The following is a 27,592-nucleotide window of genomic DNA, read 5'->3' as shown; positions in this document are numbered from 1 at the left end:
CGATTATTCAACACGACCTTCACTGCCATCAATAAAGAGCAAGATTAAAGGGGCCCAGAACAACTTTTTATCGAAGTGGTGAAAGACATTTGAAGTGAAGATAGGCTATTTCAGAACCACTTTGCCGGAAAAAGTACTTAAATGCGTTCAGCAGAAGCGGTGTTAGCGACAATCAAAGACGGCCTCAGCTGTGCTCCCCTTCCTCCTCCAGTGCCTTGCACTGCGAAGGCTACGGCGGCGACGTCACCGTGGCGCGCAGTTCAAATTTCGACTTTGCTGCCTATGCCGCGCTAAACGTAAGCCAAACGCGGCTGTCCTCAGAGAGCCGCAGTGCTCCTTAGCCAATGGACCCGTGGCGGCACCTCGCGGCGGCCGCGGTGTAGCCGAGCGCAGAGGCCAATAACAGCCGCGTATTGGAGTGTGCTTTATGACGAAATAAAGCACACAGAAAGGAGCGAGGATCATGGGGTTTTTGAAAAGAGAGCGTTTGAGAAAAAGGTGACTTCGCGCTCCGCTTGCGGGCTCCACGGAGCGCGTACGACAGCAGAACTTGGCTGAGATGTTCACAAGAGCGTATGCTACCCGCGGGCTATGTTATTTCACCCAGCCCGAGGGGTGGTTGAGGGCCCCTTTAAGAGCCACGCAAGCCCGTTTTCGTTGAACTGATGTGAACTTCTAACAAGTACCCACTTACAATATGTTAAGTTGACTTCATGTAGTGGTTGATGTTCTACTAGAACGAAAATAACTCCGTGCTCAATATAAATACATTGTATGATACTGAATTTCGCTGTATCAAATCACCAAGAGCAAACATTCTGATTCCTTACCCCGTTTATTACGCTAAAATTGAATGAACCGGCCTATACTGGAACCAGCAAAGGTGAACCAAACTAAGCATTGTCTTTTTGAATACAATGAAGTGAAAATTACTATAATAACTGTTAACCATAAGTCATCATGGGCCACGGACGCGTGATCTTCGACGCCACGGTTCCGGGTCGCCGATCACCAAGCTGGTATCGTTCCCTTGGGCGTCGTCCTCTGTGGTAGGTAACAGGCGAGCATCGAGAGTGTTGACGTTAGTTCCCCCGATCACAGCTTCGGCGCTGCTTTCTGAAGTGTCGAGTAGCGCCGCGGCGCGGCTTTCCAACAGAGAGCCGAAGAATAGCGAGGCCACGATGGACGAGACCGCCAGGAACACGACTACCGCCGCCGGTACCAGGATGAGTCTGGACTGCGTAAAGCAAACAACGTCCCATAGGGAACCACCACCGAAACTTAGCTTGCCAACCTGATGATAATGATGATGTTTATTGGCATCTCCTTTAAAATGGGACGACGACAAATAGTGACCTAGCCTGCTTGACTTAATCAGGTTTCGCTACATTTATCGCATCTAGTCGTTGGCATAGTCGATCCCGATCGTTCGTATTTCATATTTAAAAGCTCTATATGACATCAAAATCAAAGAACAAATATTTATCAAGGAAACCGCGCTCTGAGTGAAATGACTCAACTCGAACAAGAAACTGGTCGTGGGACGCATGGAAGTACGTATTCCTGCAAAAATTACAGTTGCGAATACAAATTCTTGCGCAGCTCTGTTTATCGCCTACGGTGTAAGGTCATGACCCAGAAGACACTAAAACAGGATACCAACGTGGTCCCATATTGGACCTACGCTGGCTCTGCTTCCTGCGGTGCTAGTGGAGGCGTGCATGGCTTCCCACGTATTTGCTATACGCAAGAGATGCCTTATGGTGAGTGTGTTGGGCCGAACGAAAAGAAAAATGAAGAACGAAAAAACAAAACAACATCTTTGACCGGAACGATAACATAACCGAGACGTCATTCATTATTCTCTTTCGGAGTGAAACCGAAATATCCTTTTATTGGTTTTCAGTTCAATGGGAAAGTCGGCTATTCGAAACCACTGAAGTCAGGCTAAGTGAGTACTAGCGCGTACCTCAGGGGTCCGAATGAGCGCGTATCTCAGGCAGGGATAGCCCGAGCCATAGCCGGTCGAACGCTCCACTAACCTAAGCCTGCCACTCGGTGCACTAGCAGATCGGCATCGTAGAAAAACCCAGGGCTTGCGCACTGAAGAGCTTATCGTTTCGTTTTCTACGGGTACATCGCTTTGTTACGTAAGTTTTATCGTTCACTTGAGTTTGTTTTATAGGAAAAGCAGTCTCACATTTCGGCGAGTACACTCGATAAGGTGCTGCTTATCAGATCATCATCCGTGCCTTGATTCGAGGCAATGAGCATCATTTCAGAATTCTCAATTCACTATTGAGAAACATAACTACTATCTTTTTATCGTTGCTTTGCTTCGAAAATTTTTGCATGCGAACGAAACCGTTATGAACCGTTACGGATCTTTTTTTTTTCGTTCTGGAGCAGCACCTTAACGTAACTATTTCAGTGGAACGAAACTAAAACCTGAACGAAAAAGAACATGTCATTCCGACACGCTGATAGTGGCACCGTTGTCGATAGTCTTAGTTCTGGCCTAAGCTCTGCATAATTTGGGCTTTACAGACCCGTCTGCTATACAAGGCAAGCATGTGGCACTAATTACCGCGAAATACTCTAGCATGGCGCCGCTGGTAGCGCGTGTCCCATGCATGCTGTCGCATACCTGAGGCCCTGGATGTTCTCGAGCTGCGTCACCTTCCGTGCGAGATGGCAAGGCCTGGGCGCTAATGGGAAGCAGCCCATCCCAAAGATCCCAGGGGGGAGACCAACCGGAGGAAGTCGAGGACTCTTGCCAGGAGTGTGTGCGCTCGCCTGGGCTCCGTACGAGAGGCCTCCCGCCTACGACGACAGGCCACAGTAGCGCGTTATCTCAAAAAAAAAAATTGTGGGGTTTTACGTGCCAAAACCACTTTCTGATTATGAGGCACGCCGTAGTGGGGGACTCCAGAAATTTCGACCACCTGGGGTTCTTTAAGGTGCACCTAAATCGAAACACACGGGTGTTTTCGCCTCCATATAAATGCGGCCGCCGTGGCCAGGATTCGATCCCGTGACCTCGTGCTCAGTAGCCCAACACCATAGCCACTGAGCAACGCCGGCGGGTAGCAGCGCGTTATGAAAATGTAAAAGAGAAGCTAGCGAAGCCCTAAAAGCGGAAAGCTTGCGCGTTCGGGAAAATGTGTAATGAGTTAATCAAGGAAAGAAGGTAACGATAAGCAAGGAAATCACTCACACAGAGGCCCACTTGTTTCCGCCATCAAAAAAAAAAAAATCGCCTTAACACACATGTCAGATAGCAGTATGTAGATCTGCGTCTCCTTATCCACTCATTCACGCATGTAAATCTAGTATTGAAATTCCTAAATCTCTTGAGGAAAGCCGAAGCCCAATGTCACAGCGGCAACCTGAAAGGCGCCGGCCATGGGTGGCCATAGGCTTTGGCCAAAGCTTTGTCTCTTGAAACTTTGATTTGGGCGAGTTGTATCACAGTTATTGAAAAGGCGCAGCGCGACTGAGACGCCGACCAAAAAGAAACACACAAACACATCGGCGCTTGTGATGTGGTTTGTGTTTCTCTGTCTCTGTGCAAAACGCGCTGCATCTATTGAGTAGCTTTGTCTCATGGTCATTATCCTAGCCCTGTGAGAAAATATTCGATAGTTGACGGTGTCAAATGACTCTTTTGTTGACATTTTGTGACAAGTAAAAATGACGACACGAAAACATCGTGAAACAGTAAACAGACGGCCCAGAAAACTGCGTTAAATAAACTTTCATAGCTATCACTGTTGAACTCTCGCTTCAGATATTTTGCTACGCACCACCTGGTCAGAACTGTGGTTTCTATTATCGCAGGTAGCTTGCTGTCGTGTGCAGCAAAAGGAAATAGAGCCTCAAGTGTATGGTTGTTAGCAACAGGGGACAATTCAGCATTTAGAAGGCGCAAAATGTTTTTCCTGTGTAGTCTCAATCAAGAAATTTTCCCAGGCAGCCATCGAACGTTTCCCGTGCATTATGTTTCCCACACGTAAACCGCTCTAAACTAGCCTACTTTTACTAGGAGTTCAGACTTTCTGCGGTAGTACCTTGTATTTGGCAGTGACATGAAATCAGCATTCCGCCAACGTGGCTGAGGCTCTGTTGCCTACATAGCGAAACGACAATTTCTTGCACCACTACAAATTGCGCCCCGAACAATTTCTGATGCACCGCATTGCCTGGAGGCACATAACATCATGCGTGAACGTTCACGAAGGCTCAGTGTTCTTACAGGATGCTATGCTGCAATATTCATACGACTATAAAATAGAATTTGCGTGACTTACTTTGCTGGTTGTTACTGAAATCCATATTCAGGCTACGGACGATCCAGGCAACACACAAGGAACAAGCGCTTCTTCTTCTTCTTCTCTTCAAATTCATTCTCAACATGTGGTACCTCTATGTTTCACACCTAGCCAGAAGCACACAGTTTATGTTTTGTATGATGGCTTATTCAAACCTTTACTAGCGTTCCGCACATGTTGACTGAAAAATTAACAACTTGGCTCTTAGTAAAAAATGGTAATAATGATTACCTTCTCTTTCACAAATGCCAGAGCATTCACAAACTTTTTTTTTTGAGGACTAAACATTATGAACGTTTGCAATTTCGCTAACTTAGTCATAATTTTAACAATAATATTTCATACGCTCGGGTTTGGATTCCCATCAAGAGAGAAGCACAGGCCACGATAGCACGCACATAGCTGTAGTCAAATTAATGGTAATGTTTTGCAAAGTACTTAATGAAAAATATACTCGTAGCCTCAGGCTAGCTGTTTTTGCAGCAAATGGATATCAAACATGGATTAGCGCGAATCCCACTCATCGGACACGACGAAATTTAAGTGCAGGGCCTGACGAATCGGCCCTCGCCTGCGCAGTTGGGTTTAATTAACCTCCCGAAACGATAGGGTTATTAGGGAAGCCGCAGTGTAAGCGCTCCGGTTCAATTTTGGCCAGCGACATGATGTTCTTAAATGTGCATCTATATCTATGTATACCAGCGCTTTTGCATTCTAACCCTGTCGGAATCGATCCTGTGCACTGAGGAATTAAGTCTGCGACCTCGTGTGTTTGTGTGTGTCTGTGTGAGCGTGTGTACGGGGGCGGGAGTGGGCGAATGCAAACATTCTCTTGCGCTTACATTCCAGTGCACGATAAAGACCCCTGGGTGGTCGAAATTATTCAGGAGTTCCCCACAACCACGCTTTACAGCACCCGAGCCTGATGCAAAGAAAAGATTAGGAAGCATTCAAACGCTTATATGCACACGCGCTCTTAGGCGTGCGTATGAAGATTTCCTAAAAAAACATGGCAGTGGCACGACATCTGTCGTAAGAGTGGAGAAACATTGATTCACAGAGAAGAAGAGCGGGGTTTCTCACATTTTGTTTGTCGAGACGGCTGTACACTTAGGGAAAGCCTGGTACTCGTATTGAATACAAGGTAACCTGCACATTTTTTTCTCTTTTAATGGTGAAAGTGTCTGCTGTGATGCCTATTGCATGTGTGTACTATTGAAATAATCACCTCTTCTTCTTCGTGCTAAAACAAGGCTTCTATGTGCGCTTACATACCGAAAAATGTTTTCTTTCAAGAACTTGGCAGAGCCTACATGTCGAATGTGACAAAGGAGGTCAGTTAGATAGCAAGAACACACCCCTGCTAATCTTCAGGAGGCTTTATTATGCAGCTCTCACGCCAGCATAATGACATACGGCTTAGCACTCATATTCAAGAGATAATTCAGCCAAGGCTCAAAGAAGGCGGCTTAATTTTTACACCTAGGTCGACATACTCTGTTTAGATATGAGATAAACTTCACTGTTCTTTCGACTGCTTTAATTACAATGTATTTCTGGCCAGGCCCCGTTTAATTTATGGAAACATGAATATTTTGTCCGAGAGATTAATTGTGCTCTGGACAGATTGCCTATGGGTGCACTTGGCTTGGAGAACTGTCAAAATAATATAATCGTTGAAAGAAACGGTGTGTTTACCGCACCTCCGTGTAAATGGCCCCTTTTCACACGCTGTGCTGGCGAAGAACATACAAAAATGTGCTTCAACATGAGTGCCTGCCGTGAAACATGCCATGCTATGAGGATCGCGACAACTGGCCGTTAAAGGGTTAAAACTTGTCTGCTAGGCATCATACGAGGACAGGTTGAAGTATAACACAAAGGAAACCCCAGTCTTTTGACCCCAGTGTTTTGGATCACCCTACTGCTTTTACCTGTGGTAGCTTTGATGCGCCGCCATCACTCGACACTCCGTATAAGTCCGGAAAAGCAAGAAATAAAAGTGTCCGTGGTTCTCGTTTTTCTTTCATAACACTCAGAAGTATATCAATGCCCTCAGTGCTCTTGATCTCGTCCTTAGAAAGGCTGATCTTTTGCCGCAACAAACGTACACGCACAGGCGAGGAACTATGCAGTTTATTGTCAGGGACGATTAAGTGACTTTCCAGCATGTTTTCTTTCGACTTCAAGATAACAAACTTGTTATAATGCGCTAGCTATGTTTTTACCATCTGCGTTTCGTTTACACGTGTTGCGTGGCGACGAATATCCAACAGTTCGCTTAAGCCGCAGTATACGGGTTACATGTTGCAATTGTGTCGTAAAAAAAGTAGAGGGCGAAAGTAAAAAATATGCAAAATAAATAACCAGTTCTGGAGAGCAAGTGTACGATTAAAATAGTGACAAAAGCAAATTCTCGCAGCGCCTCGCTCTTTCACCTGTTGAAGTTGACCATTGAAATTATCGCTTTTTTCATGTAGCCGTCCGTTTATATTATAGTCATAGTCGTAATGGTCATTGGTTATACTTTCACGGCAAATAGTTCTAAAAACATTAAGAATAGCATTGCATTACCATTTGTGCTATTCTTAAATGTATTTGTCCACTATATATGACCCACCTGCTCTGATCCCGCTGAGCCTGGCACCATATTGAAGTAAATAAATAAATAAATAAATAAATAAATAAATAAATAAATAAATTCAGCATAGTACCGGAGGAGCCAAAGCGTACTGCTTTCTCGCTCATTGTTCTCTCCCAATCCTCCCAATGGTATCAGTGCACAGCAAAATCAGTTTTCACATGGAATAGTTGTCGATTAGGTATTCGAGAACACAGAAAAAAATGCACACTTTATAAATGCGTGCTTGCAAGACATCTTTTATTATTAGTTCACGCGTGCTTCTGTTGTGGCTTCAGAGTGTAACCAGCAGAAATGCTAGCTCGTTACTTGTTGCAGTCGAAAAGGCCATCTTACTTTCACCCGAACTCCTCAGCGATGAAACGGTGTCAAATTACTACGGGAGCTATCTGTACGGTGGTGCTGTCTGAATGTGATCGATTTCCTCAACTGCGTACCTCAGGCAGTGTTAAAAGTATTTGATGGTCTCACTCCTCAAAAATCCCGCTCGTCCCTTCTCCCCAATAATAATTTTTATAGTTAGAGAAATAACCGGCCATAGCGATCGGTTTTCTGTAGCAAATTGCGTCAGTACTTGACACCCACCGTCCAACCAAATGAAACGTGCATGCGTTTCGAGTCCCTACGCAACAATTCTGCGCAGAATATTGCTCTGTCAGCATCCTACGAATATTCCCCAACATTTTTCTCTCTTTATCTACAATTTGTCTATTAAAGGATCATTCAATCCGAAGAAAAATACCGTAACGCTAAAAATGAGCTGCAGTATGACGACCATCATCGTAGGTATACGAAAATTTGTAGAAGCAAACACTGTTCGACTTAGTGGTACTTAGTGAACCAGTTTTTTGTCGGTGCCGTCGTTCAGCCTTTGAGCCCTTTCAACTATGGGCGCCGTTTTGTAACTCACATTGAACCCGCCTGTACGTGCTGGAGGCTGCCATAGCTTGCGCGGTTAACTTGTGAGGCAAGTCGGAAAATTTTCTGAGCTGCCCTTCCGATAACCACTCGGCGACACTCGTGGCCCCTGTAGTAGGTGGCGATTGCGTGCAACAATAGTTTTCCGTTCCCAAATGAAGATGGCGCTACATGGCTGGCTTCGCTAGATTCCGCAACGATTTTTTTTTTCGCTTGACATGCGATGGCATCCGAGATTTCTACCATGACACACCGGGGCGCCCCATTAATGGATGCCACAATCTCGAAGGACATTGAAACGTTCACAAGCTGTCGCCGGAATTCCGTAGGCGGCGTGAGATAGAAAACTCGTTAACGAGCCTACATTTACCTTCCTATTAGGTCGGGTGCGTTCTCCGCTTACTAGTGTGCGTAGCATATATTTCGCAAAAGCTTGTAAGTAAAATGAAAAGAGGCGGCACTGAGTTATGGGTCACATATCGCGTAGCCTAAGTGCTCCGTAAGCTTGGGAAGAGGGACCACTGCATTTTATTTATTCATTTATTTATTCAAAACAACCTTACAGGCCCTATGGCAGGGCATAAAGTAAGGGGGGCATATTAAATAGTAAAGGTATAAAGTACAAATTTCCAACAGGATCAGTGCTATAAAAAGATTACTGTGTTACACAATATTGAAGGCACTAGGAATACAAAGCAATATCTGAAGGCACACGAACACTTGTTACTGTTAACAGAGCAAAGGAAAACCGTTTGTGAAAATGATATACAACATGGCAAAAATGCACGATAACATACACTAGATTGGTTACTCGTGAACGGTATTAAATGGGAAAAGCATGAGTAACTGAGAGCGGAACGTGTCGGGATTAGATATGGAGGCTATGTTATCGGGGAGGTCATTCCAGAGACGAATGGCACGTGGTAGTGCAGATGAATTAAATGCATTTGTTCTACCGTATATGCGCATGAAACTGAACTGATTATGTAATCTGCGTGAAAAAGAGTGGGGTGTTTGTAGTTGTAACCGGGTTCGTTTATTAGTGTAAATATATTTGTGGAATAAGCAGAGAAGAGCGATGTGGCGGCGGATATCTAAAGGCGGCAACAGTAGGTCTAGTTTAATTTGTGTAATGCTTGAGTTTATGCTGTAGTTACGGGATATGAACCGGGCTGCTCTGTTTTGTACCATTTCCGTCATATTTATTAGATAATTTTGATGAGGAGACCAAATTGGGGAGGCGAATTCTAACTGTGGCAAAATGAATGTTTGGAAAGCGAGTTTTCGAATGTTTGGCGGCGAATTTCGCAAGTTGCGTCGTAGATAGCCAAGAGAACGTGATGCTTTCGCGCATGTAGAAGTGATGTGTGGGGCCCATGAAAGATTATCTGTAAGAACAACACCAAGGTACTTATATGATGAAGTGTGGGTAAGCATAGTGTTATTAAGGTGATACGAATATTTAGAATTTACACATTTTCGGCTGAAGCACATCACCTCACACTTTGTAAAGTTTAGAGTCATGAGCCATTTGTTACACCAGTTAGCGATAAGGTTAAGATCTGCTTGAAGTTTCAAGTGATCGTCAGTCGTGTGAATAGGACGGTAGATTATGCAGTCATCGGCAAAAAGGCGCATGCAGGAAGTAATCTGGGTGGGTAAGTCGTTAATGTAGATTAAGAAGAGTAAGGGGCCAAGGACGCTGCCTTGTGGCACACCAGAGCTAACAGAAGAAGACGGGGAAGAGAAATTGTTAACAACAGTAAACTGTTTTCGAAAAGAAAGAAAATTACGAATCCAGGATAATGTTAAAGAGTCAAGTCGTAGGGCAGATAATTTAGAAATTAGGCGGCAGTGGGGCACGCGGTCAAAAGCTTTAGAAAAGTCAAGAAAGATACAGTCAGTTTGAAGGTTGCAGTCCATGTTAAAGTGCAAGTCAGTCGTTAGTTCAAACAATTGCGTGTTACAAGAAAATCCCTTCCTAAAACCATGCTGATTAGAAAAAAAGAAATTGTGAGCTTCTAGGTGGCTGTACACGTGGGAAGTGATTATGTGCTCGAGCATTTTGCAACATATGCAGGTTAAAGATATGGGCCGATAGTTGTCAGGTGTATGAACATCTCCAGATTTGTGAATTGGTATTATTTTTCCTATTAACCAATCGGTGGGTAACTTTCCAGATGCTAGGGATTGTTGAAAAATATGGCATAAAATCTTGCTTGAGGCAGTGATGGTGTTTTTTAAAATCTTAGAATTAATGTTGTCAATGCCGGCGGAAGTAGATATTTTGAGGTTACTAATGAGTAATTTAACGCCTTCAACAGTGATATCGATTGGTTCCATGTATGCGGCATCAAGTTCCGGAAAAGTTGGAACATTGGAAAAGTCCTCCTGAGTGAAAACAGATGAAAAAAACGTGTTGAATACGGTGGGGCAATCGGCGCTAGAAATAGATATGTTTTCTGTTCCGTGCAAAGTTATGGTGTTAGTATCTCTTGTCGGAGATATGGTTTGCCAAAATTTTTTGGGATTGGAAGTTAGCAGCGATGGTAGGTCTTGAGAGTAATATTTATCTTTGGCGGAAGATATCGCTGAGCAGTAATTGTTTAAACTGTCTTTGTATATCTGCCAAGCCTCAGCAGTGCGCACGCGTTTAGCGCTGTTATAAGAACGCTTTTTTCTATTCCTTAGTTTGCGAAGTGACTTGTTGAACCAAGGGCTGGATTTGTCGTTAGTTATGGAGACTATCGGGACGTAACGGTCTACTAATGCTGTTAATTTGTCCCGGAAGAGCACCCAGTTGTCGTTTACGGATCGACAATGAAATGAAGGTAGTAGCACTTGGCAAAAAAATTCTTCTAGTTGGGAGTTAATCTCATCGTAATTTGCTCTGTTATAATCGCGAATTTGTTTAGTTGTTGTGCCAGACACGGGTTTCGGGATGCTAACAGCTAGTTGGATGAGGTTATGGTCACTAAAGCCACTCATATTTGAAATGGAAGTAATTGTGTCAGGAGCGTATGTGAAAACCAAGTCCAAGATATTGGACTTGGTTTCAAGCAGTTATTACAAGAGCTGTTAGTACTTGGAGAACATGATGCTATGGAGAAAAACACCATAGCGTAGCACTCTCTATTTAAGAAGTAGTAATTACAAATGGGCAAAGGTAAACTTTAAACCATCTATTGTAACTTCAAACAAATGAAATATCACTACGATGTACATCAAATCAAAATGCGCCATGGTAGAGAGATCGCGTTTGTTTTGCTAAACACTATGGGAGAGAAAGAAGTGTTAATACCGTAATGGGTATTATTTTGTGTGACCCATGACATCCGGCTAGTTAATTGTGACGTTTTAATTGTGAGAAAGTTGGACGCAGGTAAAATCATAGATAACTTTTACGGATTACTGGCTCAACAGACAGCGGCAAGCAGGCGCCATCTACGTCTACCAACGATCAAACGTTCTCCAAGTCTTTGCCTTCCTACACATAGGTGCCGCAACGTGTTCGTCTGCCTCTGAGAATAAGTTGAGGCCGCGGAACTGCCGTCGTGACGTCAAGGGGTGGCGGCGAACGCGCGGCAGGGATTTGGCGCCGTGCTGGAGGAACTACATGTATTTACCGTCGCAGTAACTTTGCTTCAAAAAGCACATTCACGCCATTTACATTTCTTGATGCGAATAAATTTTCGGTGAAAGTTACGTCTAGAAAATTACAAAAGGACAGTGGAAGCGCATGGACGGCGTTACCATTTTTGTTTTCAGAAGGTGAGCTTTCGCGAGGGTAAATATTGCACAGATATTTAAACAATTGCAACGCAACATCTTCATTACTTATGTTTTTCGGTAGTGCATTTTTTTAAAGTTTTGAGCTTACTTGCCTTAGATTTAGCAGTGGCATTTACAGTTCTTTGAATGTAATCTCCGATTTTTTTTTTTTTTTTTTTTTGCCTGCGATGGAATATTTTAACCAAGGGGCTTCATTTTCTACGATGTGCAGAAAGATGAGACGCTTGTTACTCTCAATAGTGAGCCAAAATTTCGAATCCTTGCCTTTGTAGAAGAGAGCTAGGCCATCGATTCACATAACCTCGTCTATAGTTCTTCCTCTTGGCGAGCCGCCTTGCAATATATAGCACGCATCTTTTGTAAATCAGCTGCTTGTAATCGTGTTCGTCTCGATTCTGGGCTCTCTCTTTGAATGTGATTCGATAACAAGTACACAGCCCAGCCCGGGAATATCGTTGGAACTGCTTCAAGACGAATACGCGGACAGGACAACGATGCAGTTACCATGCGCCCTCTTGACTTATCAATGTAATACCTCGTTGAATGATGTCCCCGGGAGCGAAGTGATGTTCGACAACTTCCAAATAAGGTTACTTGCATGCAAGTAACGAGTTTCTGCTCGACAAACGATACTATTTTCGCTAGACGTCATTCTTAGATACCGAATAAATGCTTTGCGAACAGCGCAATATTATACATATAGCTCGGACTAACCCAGATTAAAGATGATTTGACATTAGTCATCTTCGAGTGCTAAGAAGTGAAATCTTTTCGTGGTATAGAACATATACACGTTTTGCACAGATGATTATAATGAGGAAACATGTACAAATACCCCTTGCATCTTGGGTCGTAATTTCTTCGACAATAGATCTCCCCTGTTTGCAAACAGCATGACGTCATCGCGAGTGCCCCTTCCATCTGTCGCAGCTTCGAAGTAGGCGCTGGTTGACAAAAAAAGCGTTCGTGCGAGCCGTTCTCTCCGCGTAAGAGCGCTGCTTGTGTATCAACTACCGCGATGTCAATTCCAGGATATTGCTCTTTATCGAAGTGACAGCATCTACGAACGCTGCTTTGAAAGTAAGGTCGTCTCCGTTTTACCGGCGCAACAACCTAGCGTTGCTGCAGAGTGCATGGCTCTCTTAAGCCAGCATGTATATAGTGATTTCGTAAGAGTGCGCCTCTTCCGTACATCACACAGCCACAAGAAATTATTACTCTTCGAAAGCGAACATTTTGCCACAGATGATGAACATTTTCACGAGATAGAAACGATACTTCGCTTAAATGACTGGCCTTCGAATAAAAAAATGTATTCCGTTGTCGTGAACGTACCCTTGTGCGCCCAATCTATACTGTAGCTTTAAACGATGTACAGGGTCCGTCCTGAAAGCAATGTCAGTGAATTTATTGTGACGCGACTGAACGTCGGAGCACGGTGTAAGAAGTATACTCGTAAGAAGTATATTCGTACACCGTGGTCGGAGCGTGGTCTAACCGGTTGAAACTGGTAGTGGGGGAACTCAGCTAAGCAGCGCTCCGTCGCTCAGTGTGCTCCGTGCATCGGAGAGTTTAGGACGGGCCTGCCCGTGGGAGTTATTTTTTATTCTTGTGCAAGTGAAAATGCAGCGCTCGTTGGAACAAAGATTTGTGATCAAGTTTTGCGTGAAACTTGGCAAGACCGCTGCGGGAACTGTTACTATGCTCAAGACTGCTGACAAAAAAACATACCCTGTCAGATCGGCAAGTGTTTCGGTGGCACAAGGCCTTCTTGGAAAGGCCGGGAAGAGGTCGATGACGATGACCGAGCCGGACGACCATCCACGACCACCACGGCTGACAATGTGACGCGAGTGAAGGAACTGTTGAACTCAGACCGACGATTACGTGTTCGTTTAATGGCCGGCACGTTAAACATTACGAAAACTGAAGTTCATGAAATCGTTACAAACGATATCGGCATGCCGAACGTGTGCGCAAAAATGGTTCTAAAAGTGCTCACTGACGATAAAAAGTCACACCGCGTTAAAACGTGTCAACAAAACCTCGACATGTGCAAACGTGCTCGAACATTTTCGGACTACGTCACTACAGGTGTCGAGACTTGGGTATTTGAATATGACCCAGAGACCAAAAGGTAATCATCTCAGTGGCACACGCACTCGCCCCATCGCCAGAAGAAAGCCAGGATGAGCAAATCAAAGATCAAGATCCTGCTCATCGTTTTCTTTCTTTTTTTTTTTTTTTGACATCCACGGACTGGTGTATCACGAGTTTATAGAGCCTGGAACCACTGTGAACACCGAATTTTATATGGAAGTCCTCAGAAGACTGAAACGCAGAGTTCAATGCATCCGGCCGGACATCGCAGACGACTGGAAGTTGCACCACGATAATGCGCCGGCCCACACTGCCTTCATCGTCACCGACTACCTAGTTAAAGCAGGGGTGCCAAATATCCCCCAGACCCCGTACAGCCCGGACTTGGCTCACCGCGACTTCCTTTCTCTTTCCATTCCTCAACACCCCCCTGAAAGGCAAGGATTTCGGGACAGTGGACGGTATCAAAGCAGCTTGCACCGCAGCATTAGAGGCCACTGCGGAGGAGGACTATACCGCAACGCATTCGAGAGCTAGAAGTTTCGCTGAAGCCGGTGTATCGACGCAAAAGTAGAGCATTTTGACGATATTTAAACACTTGTAACGATGAATGCAATAAATGATTTTTAATGGCCTTACTGACATTACTTTCAGGACAGACGCTGTACAAGATGAACTTTATATATAGCTATCAGTCATACCCATCTAGGCGTCTCGGGGGAGCCGCACCAAGTGGCAGCGCCTAAATTCAAATCACAGAAGAATGCAGGAACCCTTGTTACCGTGCTTTATGAGCCTGGTACGATAGCCCACGTGGTCAAAATTAACCCGGAGCCTTTCCCTAGTGTCCCCCATAAGCCGCAGTGCAGCTCAGGGACGTTGAACACCGTAATTGAATTTCATTATTAGTCATGCTCATGTGCATGCACAAAGCAAAGGCGTACGCAAGTACATAGTCCGTTGCGCGGTAACTTCGCTGTGTCTGCTTTGCTGCTCTCAACCTTATACGACCAAACTATTGCATGTTTATGTACATCATCACAGCATGAAGTCCGCGCCGTAAAGGTGAGTATAACAATAAAGAAATGAAAGGTTCAGTTTTACTTAAGACCAGTGCTGAAATGTGGACATGCAGCTTCGGCAGTGACAAAACATGCTATAATCATACCGTTCAGTCGATAGACGATGCTCAAGCAAAGTTTTTTTCTCTGTTTTTTTTCCTGCACACAGCGCAGATGGCACCGAGATACATGCGCTCACTAATCATAGCGTCTTATTCTTTCTCTTCTTTCTCACCTGTTCAAGAATTACGGATCCTGAACTTGTATCGGGGCCTGATCACTACGGCTGCCCTTATTACACGCTTTTCGCGCGCGCGCGCGCGCACACGCACACACACACACACACACACACACACACACACACACACACACACACACACACACACACACACACACACACACACACACACACACACACACACACACACACACACGCACGCACGCACGCACGCACGCACGCACGCACGCATACGCGCTAAATCGACTTTGTGTCGGGGAACAATATGGGCATCCCCCACTCTCCGTCGCTTCAGCTAGGATGCGTTCGATAAAGCAGGCTTTGTGCTTAAACCGCCACCAACCTCTAGCCTCATCGCCGTTGTGACGGGATAAGTTCGGCGGGCCAACTATTCTTCCCAAACTCCCCAACGCGCTACCCGGAACGGCTCTGAGTTCTACGGGGCCCCTCTGACGTCGGCTCCGGACATTCGAACGTGTGTGCATTTGTGTGTGTAGACCGTCCTGCGGGGAGGCGGCTAGTTTGCGATGACGAAACGAACCTTCGCATCACCTTGTATCGGGAGAGGACCTAGTGTTTAAAAACCGCTGTTGTGCGGCTGCTCAGGACACTCTCTCTCAATCAGTCGTGTTAGACTGATGTACTTTCTCAAACAGTCATGTTAGACTGATATAAATACTGTAAATAAACTCATATTCCTCGTTCTCGATGAGAAGCAGTCCTTCCCTTCATCAACGTCCTCAGCGTGGATAAGTTGGACGACGGCATGGGCCAGCTACCTTTTAATTCATGCCCGACTCCAATCTTGACAACGGATCACGAGCGATGGGATTGAGCCCCAATCCTGACAACTGGTGGCAGCAGTGGGATCGTCTGACAACTTCTACATCTGGTTGACAGCGGTGGGATCGTCCGACAACTGTAATAATACACGTAAACAAAAGAAAGCTTAGTTGCAGTGAGAGTGAAAAATAAAACAATAACTACAGAACAAAGTTAAAAGGGAGTATTTATAAAAACATACTAGAACACGAATTAAAACAATTCTGCGACGAAAATAATCAGCAACATTTACAGATATGAACAAACTGAACAGAAAATCGGCGTGTTTAAACACTTTCACACATGATTAATAAACATCACATAATAAACTGTGGAATTTACTAATGAAACTGCAAATGCAAAGCTTGTGTAAAATAAGGAAGCCATTCATCGCTGTGAATTGTATTGTGGTACGAGGTGTGGCTGTGTGTGTGGGGGGGGGGGGGGGGGGGCTGTGTTGAAGAGGTGTGGCACGAGGAAATATTGAAGCGTGTGCCGTTCCCCCTAGCTATCCTGTTTAGACCTTTTTTCATGGGCGCCGCCATATTGCGTAGTCAGTGGCGCCATCAACGGGCAGTGAGTATGCTGGCTTGGGCGAGTGTTCCGTGTTTCCATGCCAGGTTTACGCTCGGTGGCAGTTTGGGGTGGCTGTTTTCGAGCTTGCGCGGCCTAGTTAGCATGACATGGCCTCTTCTACATGTTAAATGGATCTGTGAGACATACTGAGGTGGTTCAGGTCGGCATGGCCCGAGTTTCTGTGGGCGTTGAGGCGGACGAAGCACTGAGTGTGATGTTTGTGCGCTTGTTATTTGAACTTACGCTCCAGCTCACAGTAATTCCAAGCTGTGGTTTTAGAACAAGGAGTAATTACGAAACATATGACAATCCTACCAACGTGGGTATCATTCTGCTGCGGAATAACTTGCGCTGTTTACTTTAACAAGCGTTCGAATTATTATCTGCAGAAGCATTGCGGTACTACCTCGTTTGTTGGACGATGTTTTCGCCCACGAATAAAATAGTTTTGGATAGTAATAACAGCGTACCCTACAGCTTGAATCACATTTGTCGAATGGTCGAGCGACTAGCCGCGGACTGCGCGAGCGTCCAAAGCAGTGGTAGATGCTGGGTTATAGATCTGTTTGTTCTATATAGCGTAGGCTACAAGCATGCGGCATGACCACGTGAGGTCTTATTGCGGCGTTAGCCAGTCTTTTCTTTTTCTTTTACGATAAACGAGAATGAAAACGTCTGCTTGTGTTTGGACTTTTTCGTCCCGTCCTCTACGACGCACTCACCTGTTTTACAGAAGTTATGTCCTCACAAATAGCGGTCGGATTCCTTTTATGCGATCCCCTTTGGATATCAGTGCCTTACAGCGAGAAAAGGCAATGCCAAAGCACAAAACTTATATATAGGGGCCCTATAATGTACAAATATTCCAATGTGTTTTTTTTCCAGTCTCCTGACGTTAAATTTGCGTAACCGCCGATGCAAACATCGGGTGGTGACCCGCAGCGTTACATGAGCAGCCCAATCAAACGCTCTCCTAGTTTATAGGAGGTCACTTTTCATTGCTTTCAAAATGAATAACATTGCCTACATTGAGCGGTTTTTCGTTTGCAATTGGCTGCCAGGAGGCGAGGAGCACGTTCAAGTGGAGAGGGTTTCGATGAGGCCGAGCCAGCGTAGTGAAAATAGGTAACCGGATGAAGAGGGTGGTGCCGGCGTCTGTGATTGGTTCGCTTTCTTTTACTTAGCTTCCGGTGGCTGGTCGAAAATCGCGGTGGCGTGCAACGAAAGCTTAAGAATGACGCTAAAACGGATCCTCAGCAAAGAAGAGTTGGCAGAGCGAGGTCGTAAACGTGCCGAAAATGCCCGAAAACGTTGCATGGCCCCGCAAAAAGTTCTATTACACACAAGTAAACCCATGATCTCCGGCAGGTGCGAGTAGCCAGTGCCTGAGTGATCGGCGGCAGCCATCTTTTAATCATTTCGGAACGGGGCAGCCTGCGGCTATTCAGAAGAAAATTCAGTTTTGTTCGACATAATAACGCATATTTAACGCGTACACGTCACATTGACGCGATTAGTTTTCGCGGTTTTGTGCCGTCACGTCACTGGCAGGTGAAGTGGCTGCAGCCTTAATCTTTTTACAAATAGCGGAGGGCTAATGGCGAGAAGGCATCGAATCAGAAATAACTATTTTACTTTTGCTCGGTCCAATCATGCATAATCAGAGTGTACACGCCATATCAGACGAGGAGCTATCGCGGTTTTCGTGACATTGCGTGACAGACAGGCGAAGTGGGGGTGGTTCAAAAAAGGTTTTGGCCAATCTTGGAGGTTTGATTGTGGAATTAGAATAGAAAAGTTTGGAATAGCTATACGTTGTAGCGCCCATAGCATGCTGATTTACCAACCGCAGTGAACGATGCGTTGAGCAACGCTGTCGGCCTCACACAGGAGGCTAATTCAGACATAGCATAGCGATTTTAAACATTGTAGAGTTGAACTGAATGAAGCCATGCCTGTGGCTGACGCAAATGTATTATAACGATTGGTTATATAATAAAGGGAAATGTTACATCCACACGAACGTAGCTAAATGCTACAAACGAAACCCATGCGGGTTATTCGAAAGAAAAGCTTCGCAGTTGAAGAAAAATTCGTCTTGGTCTGGGATTGGAACCTGGGACCACCGCCTTTCTGGGGCAGCCGCTCTAACATCTGAGCTAATCGGGCAGCTAGCAGAGGGCAAGCGAAGTCGAATTTACCAACAACTCAGAAGCAAAGGCAAGAGTTTTGACGCAATAGTTCTGCGGAAACCCGCAAGGTGGAGGGAAGTAATTAATAAAGGGAAACTGAGACATCCACCCGAACGTAGCTAAGTGCTACAAAGAAAACCCATTCGGGTTCCTTGAAAGAAAAGCTTCTCAGGTGAAGAAAAATTCCTTCTAGTCCGGGACTCGTACCCAGGACCAGGAGGAGCAAAAAGCTCTATTGTGGTCCTGTACAGGGCCACCTCCTTTCCGGGGCAGCCACTCCACCATCTGAGCTAACCAGGCGGCTAGCAGATGGCAAGCGAAGTCGAATTTATCAACAACTCAGAAGCAAAGGCAAGCGTTTTGACCTAATAGTTCTGCGGAAACCCGCAGGTTGGCACTTAGCTCCGTTCGGGTGGATGTCTCATTTTCCCTTTATGAATTACTTCCCTCCACCTTGCGGGTTTCCGCAGAACTATTACGTCATAACGATTGGTGCTTAGATGTTTCGGGATTGCATTGGCTTGGCGCACACGATCACTATTATGTTTTAGTTCCTACGTAAAGCGATCAGATAACGAGTATATTTTCCTATTCCCGCTGGAAATTCACTGCCGCCGGTTCTCTTCGTTGAGTGAAAAGCAATACTGCCAAAATTGCTCACAACACATACGTACAACGCGGCTGATGATGCACGTTATTTGTTTGCGCAGCCAAGAGAAATTTCCGCATACTGTAGTTACTGCTGCAACGAAAGGATACACAGTGGTCTTTCGACGCCCTTTTATAAACTGGCATCACCTAAGTTTCACGGACGCCAAGCTAAAGCATCTCCAAGTCGTTCCGCAGCATGCGACGGTAACACATACGAGCAGCGCTACGGCAGCTCGCACAAACCAGAGAGGAGGAAAGGCTCGCCCCGCGCCCTTTCATCCTCCCCCATCACTTGGCTGGGCAGTGTGGGCGTGCCCACTATCATGCGATTCGAGGCACACACACCCGTGGCGCGCCAGAGACATCAACCCGGTTTAACAGTCGCAACCCGATGCCTGGGCCCAATATTGCGAAGGTTCTCCTCTCTGCTTCCCTCGAAAATCACTATCAGCACTGTTGTCCGCTAGCCTTCATCATAATTATCGACGATCAAGGCAAATCCTAAATTGAGACGAGGAAAGCTGTACTCCATGTATGAAGCTGTATGTCTCAACAATGCTCTCTAAAGTCCTACAGTCTAAATTAGACTGACGCCTACTGGTTCATTTGAGGCGATCAGTAACGTTTTCTACGGGCGTCGGTAGACAGAAAGAAAAGGAATGACTGCAGATAAGTCGGCACGTAAGTCGCAATTATGTTGGAAACGTTCTTCTGATTGAACTCGAAGAAAGAGCGATACCCTCTTGCAAACGTGCCGTTGAGGCACATCTGTGGGCCAAGAAGATAGCAAAAAAAGCGCCCAAAGCTGAGTCCGTCTTCTACTGAAGCACGCGCACATCCCGAGTGGCAACTCGGCAGACACTTCGTTTCGTCTCGCTGCAACAAACTAATTTCCCTTCCTCTCTTGGGCCAAGTAGGGTAAACTCGTCCGTAATTAGACAGACTCCTTGTTTTCTCAGTCCCGACAGATTCGGTAGCAAAGAAATGCCCCGGCGCATTCTGAGAACACAGCTGCGTCCTTGACTCCTGAAGCATAGTGCCCGCACGAAGGCGTTCGGCTCCATCTTTGATTACTCGGGAGAAGCAATTAGAACGTCCACGCCCTCGCCATACGTGGAACAGCACGATGAACTTTCTAACGGCTGACGTCAGCCAATACCCGTCCGGAGAGGTACACAAAAGGCGAGAAAAAGAAGTAATTATGCGGGTGTTAGCTCGGAAATTGGTTAGTTCTGGCTAATCGCTGCTTAATGCCGAGAAGTTAGTAGAAACCAATTCCGAGCTTTCACGGTGGCTTTTCAGTAACAGCCGCTGGTTACTATATAGGCTGTTAGAACATTGTAAGCGCAAATAACACGAGCGTATCGCTTGTGGACATTTGTTATTGGCGCTTAATTGAAGAGCGAGGAAAAGGGCAGACACAGTCAGCAGCTCAAACAAGGGCCGTTTACTAAAGACTGCATTAGACGAATGACGCGAATGATAGATGGCGAGAAAGACTAGGTTATAATTAGACGAAAGAAAGTTATTGCCGAAGTATTTGAGTTCTGAAGCGAGATTAAGAAGGCACAATCTACGCACTGGATAAGGTCAACATCCTGTTTGTGGCGGTCGCGTTCCGGTATATGGAGCAAACGCATAAACGCTCATGTATTTAGATTAACGTCCACGTTAAAACCCCCACGGCCACCATTATATTATGTGATTACCTATTCAAATCATTTTAATTTACATAATGAGGAAAATTAATCCGGATTCTCCAAATATGGGGCGTCTCATCAATAGATCGTGGTTTTGGTATACAAAACCTCAAAATTCAATTTTGCTTAGGGCAGTGAAACACGTTAAGACAACTCTAAGTAAATAATGCCCAAAGACGACGGTATATAGCGGTGTGCAATAGATGGCGTATGAGTGACGTCACAGATGTTAGCAGGAAACGCGCGAAAGACGTAGCGATAAAGCCGTTTATCGCTAAAAATGTTGCTTAGCGCAAGATTTGATGATAAAAACAGACGGCAAAGAAGAACAGTAGGCGTCTGGGATGTTGGTTTGAGGAACGGACGTGTTCAACTGGAACGCTTCATAAAATTGCAGTAAGAGGCATCATGACCGAGGTAACACAATTCTTGCGCTGCTCAGCCCTATACTACGAATGCGCTTGGCGGATATTTTGTACGATGTCTTGGCTCCTGACGCATAGTCCCCACATGAAGCTTTCATTACCCGAGAGAAGCAATATGAACGTCCCCACGCGCGCCTACGCGCCACAGGACGATGGTGTATACGGCACCGTGAAGGCAGTGACCAAGATTTACGAAACATTTGGAAGGAAACAGAGGGTGGAGATTAAAAACAAATGATATTGCGTTAAAAATGAGCGAGCGACATAATCTTGACGCGAAAATAATATAATAAATAAGAAATAAAAGGCTTTCGTAGATATATATTCAACGAGGTACAGATTATGGCCGAGCCTGCGCTTAATCTGGTTTTCTTTTGTAAATAGAATTATAGGGTTTTACGTGCCAAACCGCGAGTTCATTATGAGGCACACAGTAGCGGGGGACTCCGGAACAATTTGGGCCACCTGTCGTTCTTTAACGTGCGCCTAAATCTAAATACACGGGTGCTTTCGCATTTCACCCCCATCGAAATGAGGCCGCCGTCGCCGGAATTCAATCACGCGGCCTCGTTCATAGCAGCCCAACACCATGACCACTAAGCAACCACGGCGGGTAACTAAATAATTAAGCATCGGTAAGCACACATTTGTAATATTAAAATAGCAATAATAAATTCAATCATAGAGACAGCAATCATCAGCGCATCTTGTAGGGCTATTTATCTCCCGTTTCGCTCACCCATATGCAGATTTACACAGACAAGACAATAACTGGCATGAAAGTTATCACCTATCGGTTCGCTACGTAATGCAACTCGTTTTATTGCGACAGCAATTATACAGACGCTCGAGGCTTATTCCCGCAGCCGGCGCTGCCGCCTTTGTGCTGCCCTACTATCGCCGGCGCGCGGCGGGTTAGGAGGCCTTCAGAGTTGCTGATTTTCGCAGCGGAAACGATCAAAACGAAGTGTGCGCACCGTTAACGCTCCGCTCAGTCGGCTCGGTGGCGGAGCCAGGACAGGTTCTGTCAAGGTTCTGCCTTCTGCTGCTGGGGTGTTTATATAAAAGCACTTATGACGTCACTGTCAGGATTTGGCTTCATTGGTCTGCTCACCATCGATGCTCTTGGATAACGCCCAGCCACGCCGTCTTTGTGCTTGGTCTGCGACGTTGTATCGGATGCACACTATACTGTGCAAGAAGCGAACGAAATAGATATATGCGACTTTCACGATGCTATGCTACAGGGTCCGTAGCAGCTTTGGGCAAAACAGAACAGGAATCGAGTGTCTTCAAGGAAATTTTCATGCTATAAGGAGTATTTTTAAGGAGTAAAACAACATTATTTTTGAAGCCTTCAAGGCAAACCATGGCCCACGACAATGAACGAATAAGTTTTCATGCATACGAACAAAGAAGGTATAGGAAAATGCTTAGCGGGCATAGCTCCCTGCACTCCCAAATGGAGGGGGAGGGGGGTTGCTCTCTTCAACAAAGCTGCTGAAGTGGTTGGGTTGCTTTGCATAAACTGTGTGGTGATGTGTCGAAACACCGTAATCTAAGCTTAGCCGAAAGCGATGACGATGATGAATATAGTGTAGTGTGGCGCAAGGGCCTAGCATGACCAAAGAGCGCCAGGCGAACTACAAGAACATTTAGGCACCTAACATTCTTTTTTCGTCATTAGGGCATTAAATATGACAATGTTATAGTACAGGATTATCATGAAACCCTGTATTAAAATCATGGAACCTTGTAATATACGTCTCATGCCTGTAATATACCTTCCTCATGCCGCTAGGCTCTTGGGTCTGTGCACGCCAGCCCGCGCAACTCTATGATGACCATGGATGATATATGCTTCAAGAAATGTCAAAGAAGGCCATGGTTTCGGCAATAAGATAATCGCGAACACGCTATGTAGGAGTCAACTTTATACAGTGAGCTCGCTGCGCGACTAACCTTTCCCGCTTGCATATTTTTACACCCGCCATGGTGGCGGCTGTGGCATTCCGGAGGTGAGAACAAGTGCACAGGGAAGCTGACTTTATGCTATATACACCCCTCGTGTCAGATGTAAAAGCCATTACGGCGGCTCAGAGGCTATGGCGCTGTGCTGTCGATCGCGAGATCGCGGCCGTGCAATATGCATTTCGGTGGGTGCGGATTGCGACAAACGCGTGTACTTATAGTTAGGTGCTCGTATCAATATAAATCCTGATTATCAAAATCAATCTGTTGCTCTCAAATATCGGGACAAATGTTTATTTTATTACAGCCGTAATGAAGCTCCTCTTATTCATTATCCAGTGAATTAAATTACCATATAATGGGAGTTTGCTTCAGTAGAGAGGAGACGGTATCTCACCATGAGCCTCAATGCAAAAAAAATTCGTTTTTTTGTTTGTAATCAAAAGGAAACGGTTAACGTTCCGCGTTTCCACACTCTAGTTTCTTTAAATGTGCTGATCACCACACGACCGCAACAAAAGATTGAACGGGAGGTTTCACACATCACTTCATTCCTATGGGCCGGAGGTGCACATACGTCCTTCTCCGCAGACGCGCCGCATGCGAAGGCCGCCCACAGCGGGAGCTTTGCCCGACGAGTGGTGAGAAGGGCCCTCGTCTCGAGGGCAAATACACGAGTCTAAGCTGTTCCGAGAAAGGAGAAACAGAGTCGGCGAGACAACACCCTCTAGTGCGCGAGGATGCTGGGGGAGGGAGAAGTGCGAGCGAAACCTGTCCAGCGGCGACGTGACCCAAATACACAAGCGCGGCAAAGGAGTCGGCCTCTCCCTTTTGTGGGTCAGCCCGCGCCGTCGTTTCCGCCCTGGCGGTCGCCCACGTCTCGGCTTCCCCCGGCGCCACACGGAACGCGAAAGGCAAATCGGCCGCAACACAACACGACGGCGATGCCGAGCCAACGCAGGGAATCCACTCATCTGCCCCCGTCGACTCACGCAAGAGGAGACCCGAGCCGCCTCGGCAGCCACAACAATTCGGCCTCCGCGAGACCAGACCGGTCGTGACGTCCTGCTCTCAAACGACACCGTGCGCAAAAGAAAAAGGGCCAGGTGGCTGCTGGCGACAGTCTGGTCAACGCGACGGTTCAGTGCCACGTCGGGGCTTCGAAAGAGCGCGCAGAAGCAGCAACAGCAGCCAGAGTAGCAACGAAGCTGGCGCGCCGTTGTTTTTTGCTGCATACTCGCCTGAATCCGAAAGCAGTTCAGTGAGGTGAATGCCTAGTGCTCGGCGAAGAGATTGCGCGTGCTTCTCAGTGTACTGATTGCAACAAGTGGCCTTGGACAGCGTGCGTCAAACACTGAAGACACGCAGGCAAGCCGGTGTTAGATGTGTTTCTGTTTGTGAAGTCAAGACGCCATCGAACGGTGTGGTTAGTTCAAAGCTTGTGAAACCTTTTTTTGTGACGGCGCCAAGGCCAGATAATACCATTTACGTGAAACACGATGGGTACTTCATGCATGCTGTGTTGAGTGCGGCTTTCAACGAAAGGATGCTTGCTTCAGGTACGTGACGTTTAACGAGGTTTTCTGGAAGCCTGCGTTGTACGCTGCAGTATAGGCGTCACGTTATTGCGAAAGTGATTGCTAGTTAAACAGCAAGCATGCCTTGGTGATTTTCGGGACATAAGGTGCATTTGAGGATCCTGCCATTGACAACTGTAACCGGTCTCTCATAAAGGATTAGCATCCGCTCAATGTTTGTGATCAAGAACAGTGACCTACGTCGAGGAGCTTGCTACTAGACCAACGTTCTTGAAGGTGAGCATATTTCGGTGCAAGTCCTCTTGGCAAACACTTTGTTGCCTTTATGTTCGTTTTAGTGAACGGTACATTGTTCAGTACACCTAGTGTCTTCTTTGCGAAAGCGTGATACTAAGAGCATAACAAAGTTTGACCAATTCCATAAAAATATTATTGTGTCTAAATTATGTGGCAACCAAAGCAACGAAAGGCATACAGAAAGCAGCAACTGCTGAAATATTGTAATCTCTAGTATCATAACAATTACAAATATCCGTGCTGTTACTTGTAACACACTCCAATGACCCTCCTTTTTTGTCGTTATTTTAGCTATTTCTCAGAATAGCTGAGATACATTGTACTAATGTTAAGTGTTACATAAAATTGCAATACGAAGTTGTGCACAGGCGAATAAAGTATATGGCGTTCCGTTTTCCCTGCACTCATACAGTTCTCCCAGCTGGATTGTTGCTTGTTCAAATGTTCCGGTCTAGCTTGTTTTGTGTTTTTGTTACCTGAAGCGTCGGTAACTGAACAAATCTTTTCGCAATATTTCTCGCGCCTTCCTACTTATCGGGAGACCCCCTTAACCCAGTGTATTCTAAAATTGCGTCTTCGTGAGCGTTGGAATAAATCTCCTAGTTTCCAAAACCCCTTCGGGAAGTTACCGTGGTGCAGCGGATGACGTGTTCTTTCATGTAAGACCTGTCAAACGGTCTGATCATGCCTTCGGGATAGCTATTTATTTTTTAACTTCCGCGACCGCAACACTATCGGAAAAAAAGAAGCACGAACTAGCCCCGAGAATGAATTAAGGAACCGCGTGCCTTTCTGTGAAATTCTATCCCGAAACGCTGAGTCGACAGCAAGAAAAAAAGCTATTCTGCCAGTATACAGGAAAGCGAATCCCTTTTCCTCCCCAACGCGTACGCAGAGTTCTGCGAAAGCTTGGCTTCCCCGCGGGCGGATTTCGGAGAACTCAGGTGCGTCCGGCGCCGAATAACATGCTCCGAATAAAACGCAAGAGCTCGAGCTTCTTCATAATAGCCCCGCGGCTTTTGCTTCGGCGAATCTCCGAAGGTATCTAGAAGCAAGAATATCGCCGTGCTCGCGGCACCGGTATAATTTCTTCGTTTTCTTAGCGTACTGCTCCACGTTGGAGAATCCAACTGATAACCAAGACAGAGTGCTGCAGAAAGCCACAGGCCACAAGTGAAGCCGTTTTCTTTTAAACCGCTTTGAACGGGCGAATGGATGTTTCGAGAATGCCGTTTCCACTAAAACGAGGCGCCAACTTTTCGCGGATTTTCGCCTAGTGGGAACCGAGTCGCGGGGGGGCCGCAACGCCGCATATCCCCAGCTTTGCAACAAACCCCGTGTACTGTCGCCGCCCATCAACTTTCCTAGTTTTCTTTTTTTTTGGGGGGGGGGAAGGGCGTCTTTGGTGGCACGTTCCAGCTTTCGAAGCGAATACAAGAAAGGAAAAGGACCTTACTGCAACTCCATCGCCCTCGTCAATCAAAATTTACACGCCGTGTCATGTTTAAAACAGGTTGCCCCCTCCCAGTCCCACCCAAAACGACCGCCTCCTACCTTTCGAAGCCCAACTGCATGCCAAAGAGAAAGTGAGGGAAATGAAGTGGGACGTGGAAAGTAGGGGTTAGGGGGGCGGAAATCGGGTTGCAAACAAGCTTAGCGTGTCCGGTTTGAGTCGGCCTCCTGAGAAGAGCCAAGCAGGCACGCTGGTGAGCAGAGGCCACATTTTTAAACCGGAGACGAGAAAGCATACAAAAAAAGAAAGAAAACGCGCCTATGGAAAGCAATATACTAGTTTAGCGCCTTTCTCTGACATCTATTACTGACATATATGAATCACACGGTAAAGTTTCTCAGTTATTTGTACGTACTGCACTCCAAAACGGCTATAGCAGGAGCGGACAGAAAATACTCAGACAAAATAAGAATACATATGCCGTAACTTAGGGTAATCAAGAAGGCGCAAGTTAGGCTGACGGCCTGTTCAATTATGTCAGCGCTGAAATGCTGACATTGCTCTAAGGCATTGTTGCTCACACTGCGGGTCATGGCCCCAAAATGGGTCATGAGTCCATTTAGCAGGGTCAGGGAGGCTCCAATTATATTCAAAAGGCTTATGAAAGTGTCTGTTCGTGTGTGTGTGTGTGGGGGGGGGGGGGGGAGTGGGTCTCATGGTTGGTTTGGCACTACAGTAAAAGTTAAATGTGGGAAACATTGCTCTAAGGGATAGGAGACGGAGGTGACAAGATTTTTCATGTCCATATTAATAAGAGGTTGCTTGACAGTTTATGCTTCCTGCTTATTCAGTTTAGTCATACTAACAGGCATAGTACACTCTAAGA

At 45.9% G+C, this 27,592-nt stretch overlaps 1 long non-coding RNA gene across 1 annotated transcript in view; it reads right to left on the bottom strand.

Moving 5' to 3' along the window:
* Nucleotides 1-657: 657 nt before the first annotated feature.
* The window catches only part of LOC129385043 (uncharacterized), a 176,003-nt gene continuing 149,068 nt past the window's right edge, over nucleotides 658-27,592 (bottom strand). Inside the window, exons 3-4 of the long non-coding RNA XR_011894783.1 lie at nucleotides 2,648-2,823; nucleotides 658-1,237 (exon numbers count right to left, since the gene is read on the bottom strand). This is a non-coding gene — a long non-coding RNA (uncharacterized lncRNA). The remainder of the gene's footprint in view (nucleotides 1,238-2,647; nucleotides 2,824-27,592) is intronic.

Source organism: Dermacentor andersoni, chromosome 5 (assembly GCF_023375885.2).
Source record: "Dermacentor andersoni chromosome 5, qqDerAnde1_hic_scaffold, whole genome shotgun sequence".
Classification (NCBI taxonomy): Eukaryota; Metazoa; Arthropoda; class Arachnida; order Ixodida; family Ixodidae; genus Dermacentor; species Dermacentor andersoni.
The sequence above is the reverse complement of the archived record's forward strand: the minus strand, read 5'-3'. Positions and strand labels throughout refer to the sequence as shown.